Source organism: Crocodylus siamensis, chromosome 4, assembly GCF_052110815.1.
Source record: "Crocodylus siamensis isolate JL-2025a chromosome 4, ASM5211081v1, whole genome shotgun sequence".
NCBI lineage: Eukaryota > Metazoa > Chordata > Crocodylia > Crocodylidae > Crocodylus > Crocodylus siamensis.
In genome coordinates this window covers 197,983,973-197,991,762 of record NC_143398.1, presented here as the reverse complement: position 1 = coordinate 197,991,762, position 7,790 = coordinate 197,983,973, and positions in this window count along the sequence as shown.

Below are 7,790 nucleotides of genomic sequence, written 5' to 3'. Positions count from 1 at the left end.
AAGATGCTGTATCAGAGACCACCAACGTGCTGTGTTACATCCAGTAACATTAAATTGGGCCTTGTACCAGGTGTTAATTCCAAGACTGGGACATGGTGACTCCTTAACCAATAACAAATTTATTAAGCCTTTAGCAGTTATGATTCTGGAAGCCTCTGGGTCCCAACAGCTGGCAGACATGCAGCTCCCCAGTCTAACTCATGGCACTTCACAGAAAGTGCCATGAGTTAAATTAAGCCTCCTGTCTCAACAGACATTCACTGTTGAATTGGGAGGGTGGGTGATTGAGCTCCACTTTGGAGCTGATCAAGGAAGAGAAGCTGCATGTCTTCAGTGTATGTTCCCTAACCCCACCTCCCTCTCCAAGCTCCCATGCTGTCTCAAAATGGGAAGTGGGAAAGGCAGGGAAGGGAGGTCCATTCTGGGGTTTCCCCAGCCTGCTCTGGAGTGGAGGCAGCATCTACCCTACCCACCCCCCCAGCCTCCAGCACTGGCTGGGCAACCCCCAGCCAAACTTACTCCCCTCCCTTCTCACCCTCCCAGCACTTGGAGCAGGACTGTGCTGCGTTAGCCCTGCCCAGCCCTGTTCCCAGTGCATGCTGACAGATGTTAATGAAGGTGCTCTGCTTTGGAGCACCTTCTTCTGAACCCTGATGTAACGTAGTGAGGGTTCAGATTGTCACATGATTGGGCAGCTTTAAAGTGCTCTGCAGCTGTGCATTTCTGTCAGGGCATGGCTGTAGAGTGCTTTCAGTGGTTGATTGAACAACAAACCACCACATCTGTCAGCGCCCTCAAATGTTGCTGATGTCACTGAAGCTGTATGCCTTTGTAGTTTTTACTGCTATGCTCTCTCCAACTCCCTTCCAAACTAACCCTCATTACCTCTTAGTTCAACCTCTGTATACTTCTTGCTACCATTCACTTGCCATTTACCTTTATATTCCTGTCTCTTTGGGTAATTTCTTTCCAGCAAAATTCCTCTGATTTTTTTTATAAGTAACTAACAAACATATTTGACAGTATCTGGATGTTTGCCAAGAGGCACATGTTCATTTTCTGTTTGTCTATTTAATCCCTCCCTCAGACCCCTGTCTCTGACTTGTCTTTTAAAATTAGATTGTCCATGGCAGGGATTTTCACTTACATGGTATTTGTAGGCTGATCAGCACAATGAAATCTTATTCTTAGTTCATAACTGTTTTCTCTACTGCAGTTATATCAGCATCTTAGGGAGCAGACACATGGCATAATAAAACAAGTGCAACTTATATTAGTTTTGGACAGTGATCTTTAGAGGAAAGAAATGACTAGCTCTCCTGAGATAGCTGTCTAGAATAGGTTCCTTACTACTAGGTACTGGGAAGCAGTCAATAATTACCTATTTTCCTTGAGCAAACATCTAAATTGGGGTAAAATTGACTAATGCTTTGGACACAGTCCACATGCTGGTGGAGTTTACACCAATGTACAGCTGTACATGACTTGCAAAGGGATACCTTTACCTCAAAATAAAGTGAATTACACTGCTGTAGGGCCATGTGTTGTGTATCCATTCCACAGTTACACAAATCTAGAGACAGATTATACCAATGTCAATGTTTGTTTGTCTGCATCACAGGATTTCATTGGTTGCACAGGCATGAACTAGAAAATAATGTGGGCCTGAATGTAGATCACTTTCTGGATGCTAACACATCAACTACCAACATACAAAGTTTCTTACATTTTCACACTTAATGCTTCTGTTTCTCTCTTTTTTCCTTCCCCCTACTACACATTTGTTATTTTAAAAAATGTGTTTATTTCAAAGAGAACCGAGTTGAGGAAATCCTTATTTGTAAATCTTCTCTGTAACTGTTTGGCATGTCTTTACCCTGAAGGTTATCAGTTGTTAATTCATTCACAATTTCTTTCCACAATTGGTAACAGCTGTATCATGCATTTCCAAGCCCTTTGCTGAGTCTAGCATCATAAATATTCCTGGTCAATAGTAACTCATCAGTGCTAGAGTACTAAATGTAAAAAAACACTAATGGAAGCCCATGGATACTGAGGAAGAGCTCAAGGATGTAGAACACAAGCTCTCTAATAATTTGCAACAGTCTTCAGTGCTTACAAACTGTACTAGAAAGTGCCATTGTGAATTTATCCAATTGCACTTCAGTCTCATCACTGATTCATAACCCTATTTTTCCCACTGGAGAACCAAGACCTTACCATGATGTTGCCAAGCAACCCTGACTTGGGCTAATCCTAGAAATGTATGTACCACAAAGGCTATATGTTTGCCTTTCCCTTTTTGTCACACTAGAAGTGTTACCTTTGCTTACCACCCAAGTCTCCATTTACAAGAAAACACAGCCATCCCTGAGCTTTGAATGGAACCTATTGGAATACCACAATATGCTGAAATGAAATTCTGAGATGATTAGAAACACAAGTTCTTCACTTAAGTCTCCTTTCTTAGTTTGGTAGTGTCATTTCATTTGAAATCCAGAGGATATTTCGATGAACATAGAAATTGTCACCTATTGACTGACATTGGTCATTTGGCTCATGTGCTGAGTAGTGAGGATGTAATTAGATCCAGCACTGAAGAGTCATGTACTCAATCTATGTCACATACTAGCAATACTAAATAGTTATTTGTATACATTTACTGACTTCCAGTTCTCTCAATAAATACAAGTGCTTATATAGTTTTCCTAAATGTAAATTAAAATACAATACTATTTTGAAAGGCAACGGTTAATAAAAACCCTGATTTTGTAAAAATAATATCCTTATTTAATATTTGTATTATATACAATTGTTTTTATCTTAATAATATTTTCCAGATACATTTTAAAATCTTATTGAGGGACGGTCCATTTTTAACCACCTTCCAATTCAAGGAATTCACAGGAGTGTTTTGTTTAAAAATGCACAAAGGTATCTTATTAAATAATGTCACAAACATGAAGTTCATTATTATGCAAATGCCATCCTCGGAACAGATTTGTTAATTGCAACTCATTTGCATAATTAATGAACTCTCAAATGAATAATGCCTTTGCAGATTTGTGCAGCATTGTTTTAAAATAAATTATAAAATACATGTCAAATGAAGAGTGCTTCTTAGATTCCCATAGCATTGTTTGAAAATTAATTACCAAATGCTTGTCAAATTAAAATGAGTTTGTAGTTTTTACAATGTTATTTTTAAATTAATCACAAAATAAAATGTCATTGTATTAAAGTAAACAAGTTGTTCTTTTCTTCCAAAAAGAAATGCAGAAAAGCATGTTTAAACTTCTGATATGTTGTTTGTTAAAGTGATTCCAGCATTTTAGTCATTTTGTCATTGCATTATGATTTAATACACTTGGTAGCTGTGTGTAGGTTAATGTTTTAGTAAATTGAGATTAATTTAATTTCATTATGTTAGATCTCTAATCTCTAATAACACTAATGATTAATATAGGCTATGTAAAAGCATTGTGTGGGCAAGACCATGATATATTACAAACTGAATGCCTGAACTACTGATTTCTATATTTTTTACCTTCCTTATTTTTTTGGTTATTTATGAGATCTCCTGAATTTCTATGTTTACTGCAAACTATGATTAAATCCAGCCTGTCCGTCTCTTTCTTCTAGGTATAACTCACAATTTCCGTTGAAAATGATAAAAAACAATAACTTTGGATAAAGTCAATTCTTTTCCCATTTATATCCTGGCAGTCTAAATGAAATCAAATTGGTCCAATAATTTTATCTAATGTATATGCTCTATAACTTGGATTTATTTAACTCTATGCTCTATTTAACTCAAAATTGCATATATATACTGAGAATATATTTTTGATCATTCAAACCGCAAGGCAGATCCTTAGATGGTGTTCCATCAGCATAATTCCATTGACTTGACCGGAAACATAACAATTTACACCAACTAAGAATTTGCTGTATATGAAAAATAGTAGGGTGACCAAAACATTTCATTAGAATATTATAAGACTTGCCAACCTGAGTTTTATTTTCTTTATCATAGCACCTGGAATTCTCACAAAAGCAAACAGACCTTTAATATGTTACTATATGTTCCTTTTCATACAAATCAGAGTATGAAGAAGATGTCATCTGTGAAAATATAAAGAGCTGTAATTAGTAGTGATGCCCTGACTACAACATGCAACCCACAGTCATAGACAGTATGATGGGAAAATTATGCATTGAACCTGAGAAGCTCTGCAAATTATTTGCCAGGCAGGCAACAATTCAGGTGCCTAACAAAGAAATCAGCTGCAAGCTGGATACACTTAAGTAAGGAGCACACCATTTAGGGGCCCTTGCTGTCAGAGACTGCACATATGCTGTAGCTTAACTTTGCATTCCTATAGCACTGGTGCTCTTCTTCTCCAGAAGTATATTGCTTTGAGCAACAGGAGACATTCCAATAAGAAAATTACACCTGCTAGAGTTATCTATACAGGGCGCATCTATACATGTATTAAAGCACCCTTGTTACAGCACATTACATTTAGTACCTCTAGTATGAAGTACTAGCTAAATGCACAGTAACTGGTGCTACTGCACAGTAGCAGCAGCACATGGCCTTCTCATGGTGCTTAATGCACAGTAGACTAATTATACTGCACATTAGCACATTAACACAGCTTTAGTCGTGACACCCTAATGCATAGTAGAATTAGTCTACTGCACATTAAGTGTCTCGTGTAGATGCACCCACAGAGAACATCAATATCACTTACTCTATCATTTAGTCCCATTAGCCAAACTCCACATTTGTGATCTATAAATTGGTAGAGAAGTTGGATGCACTGGTCTAACCTAGACTGATTTGATTTCCCTCTTTCTTATAGAAGTTGTGAAAAATAAGATAGATAATTTTCATGAAAGATTCAGTCTTGTTGTGAAGCACTTCCATCTACTTTCCAGTCTGTCGAAAGCGTGATTCGCTGGTATTCTCAAACCATGTAAAGCAGGGGTGTTAAACCCATCTGGCTCCATGGACTGGATGAGGGTTGGTAGGACAGTCTGCAGGCCAGACTGAGGCTGATCCCCTGTACAGCACTGGGACCAGCCCACACACTGCATGCAGCATGTGCTGACCCCAGGGTTCACTGTGCATGCAGCACAGGGGGCAGCAATGGGCAATGGCAATGGGCTGGACCCACCACTGCAGGCAGTTCAGGGGGTTGGTCCATTGCTTCACGCCCTGTACAGCACCCATGATGTCAGGTCCAACCCACATGCCTTAAGCAGCCTGTGGGGCAAGGCGTGGCATAGCAGGGTTGAACCAGCAACCCACAGGTTGGATCATATGGCTCCATGGGTGCCATATCCAGCCCACAAACAATAAGTCTGACACCTCTAACTTAAAGCTGGGGTGTTTCTTTCCTTTGTTCCAGGGTCCAGTGAATGATTCCATAAGGTAGGGCAGTGGAAGCCAGGCTGGGTCTCTTGGAATGGGACAGAACTTCATTGATATCCACTGATCAATGATCTGGGAAACATATTCCCTTTTTCACTCCAGTGACCAGACCTGGATTTTTAAAGTTCACAGCTTTTTTTTAGAACACCTACCCCAGGTCATCTTTCCACAAAAATACTCTCCTATTGATTTGTACTTTGAATTTGAGTGAGGGCAAAAAATTAGCACTTGTGCTCTCTCAAAGCCCAAATATAGTTTAGGAACCTGTCCAAGCAAAGCCACCAATAACCTCCTGTGGAATGTCAAGCTTTACAACAGAACACTGCATCTCTCTCCTTGTAGTATGCAAATGTCTCTGATAAAAGCTCTGGTAACTGATTTATTATAACAACACTGGTTAGCTTGTACCCAGTAATAGTTAAGTGTAGTGAATTTCCATTTATCAGTGGCCGTACAATTATCTAAGCCAAGGGGAGCTCTCATTTGATCTTCTTCAGCTGCAACTCTGAATTCAAGGATGCAACAATTTCTTTGTCACTCTGAAGTTCTGCTGCCAATACTAGCCATCCCAGTTACTGATGTGCCCCCACAAAGCACTCCACCCAATCTAGCTCCAGATAAATACTCTGAAGTAAAAAGTACTTGAATTTACCCTCCAGCTCCTTCCCCACCAAAACCAGCTGTATTGCTGTTGCATAAGTGAACTACAGAGCCAAATCCTTTTGCCTGCCTAACTTAAAATGTTCTTGTATCTTCCTGTTCATGTTAATGACAGTTACGATGATGGCACTCAACAATGTGGCCCTCCCATCTGTGATACAACACTTTGAACTGGTGTTGCTAAAACTAATATCTGCAAAGAGAGGAATCATGGAAGTTTGCTAGTTCCCAATTCTCAGTTTCCAGCAGGCAATCTACAACATCTTCAGGAGAGATGTGGACAACATTGAGAGGGTCCAGAGGAGGGCCACCTGAATAATCCAGGGACTACAGGGAAGACCCTACAATGAGAGACTGCAGGACCTGAACCTGTTCAGCCTTCACAAGAGAAGGCTGAGGGGGGACCTGGTGACTGTCTATAAACTCACTAGGGGGGACCAGAAGGGTTTGGGAGAGACCTTGTTTCCCCTAGCCCCCCTGGCATAATAAGGAATAATGGCCACAAGTTGTTGGAGAGGAGGTTTAGATTAGACATCTGTAAGAACTACTTCACGGTCAGGGCATCTAGGATCTGGAATCAACTTCCAAGGGAAGTGGTGCTGGCTCCTACCCTGGGGGTCTTTAAGAGGAGGCTTGATGCCTACCTAGCTGGGATCATTTGAGCCCAGTTTTTTTCTCCTGCCCTGGCAGGGAGTTGGACTTGAAGATCTATAAGGTCCCTTCTGACCTTACTTCTATGATTCTATGATTCTATGAACATACTTCAAGGGCAATCACAGAGCATAGACCTGAGTGTGCAAGTACTGCACAACAGCGCATCTGCCCAGAATGCTAACAGTTACTTCAAATGTGCTCAAAGATGTGTGGACTCAATGACTAGCAAACCAGCAGAGTAAAACACAGTGGGCACAATCAAGTTTAGTATACTTAAATCATTGCATTTACAGTAAATGAACTCATTTGATGTATATAGTCCAGTATGTACATAGTCTAGCAGATTAATATGGTTAAGTGGCAGAATTATGGCAGAAGGTTAGAAAAACAGACATTGGCCCAAACTGCTCTCAGTTACACCCATATAAATTTGACCTCTCATGAGTTACACAAGACTTATACCAATTTAACCCAAGAGAAGGTCCAAAGAGGAGGTTCTTTTTGTATCTGCATGTTAATGAAGGGAACCCAAATCTACAGATTATGTTTATTTCTTGTATTATCGATATTTTTAGATAGCAGTTCTCTGGGGCATCGCTTGGCTACCGAGAATCCATTGCTTGGAATATTATCATTTAGGTCTCTGTCATTTTGAGCTAAAAGGCTCCGGTTTCAGAGCTGTGGGCATTTAAATAATATTTGTTCCCCACAACCACTAATAATTTTGAAAATCTTAGACTGAATTTTTGCAGTTACCATAATATAACATCCCATCACAATAACTGCATGTATAAATACTGGGTCAGTGTGTGTCTAGAATAATTACCTATTTCTGTGAGATTAGAACTGGACCACTTGACCTCACCACTGCAAAAACACCTAGACACTTCACTGTGCAAAGCTAATTTTAGTTACATGTATCTGCCTCAAGTATTAATTTGCTTGTGTTTGGACATTAAACAGTAATTGTGTATATAGGTATCTCCATACTCTCAAATATTTACTATGGTTGTGAGAGCAATAGTAGTAAAACAGT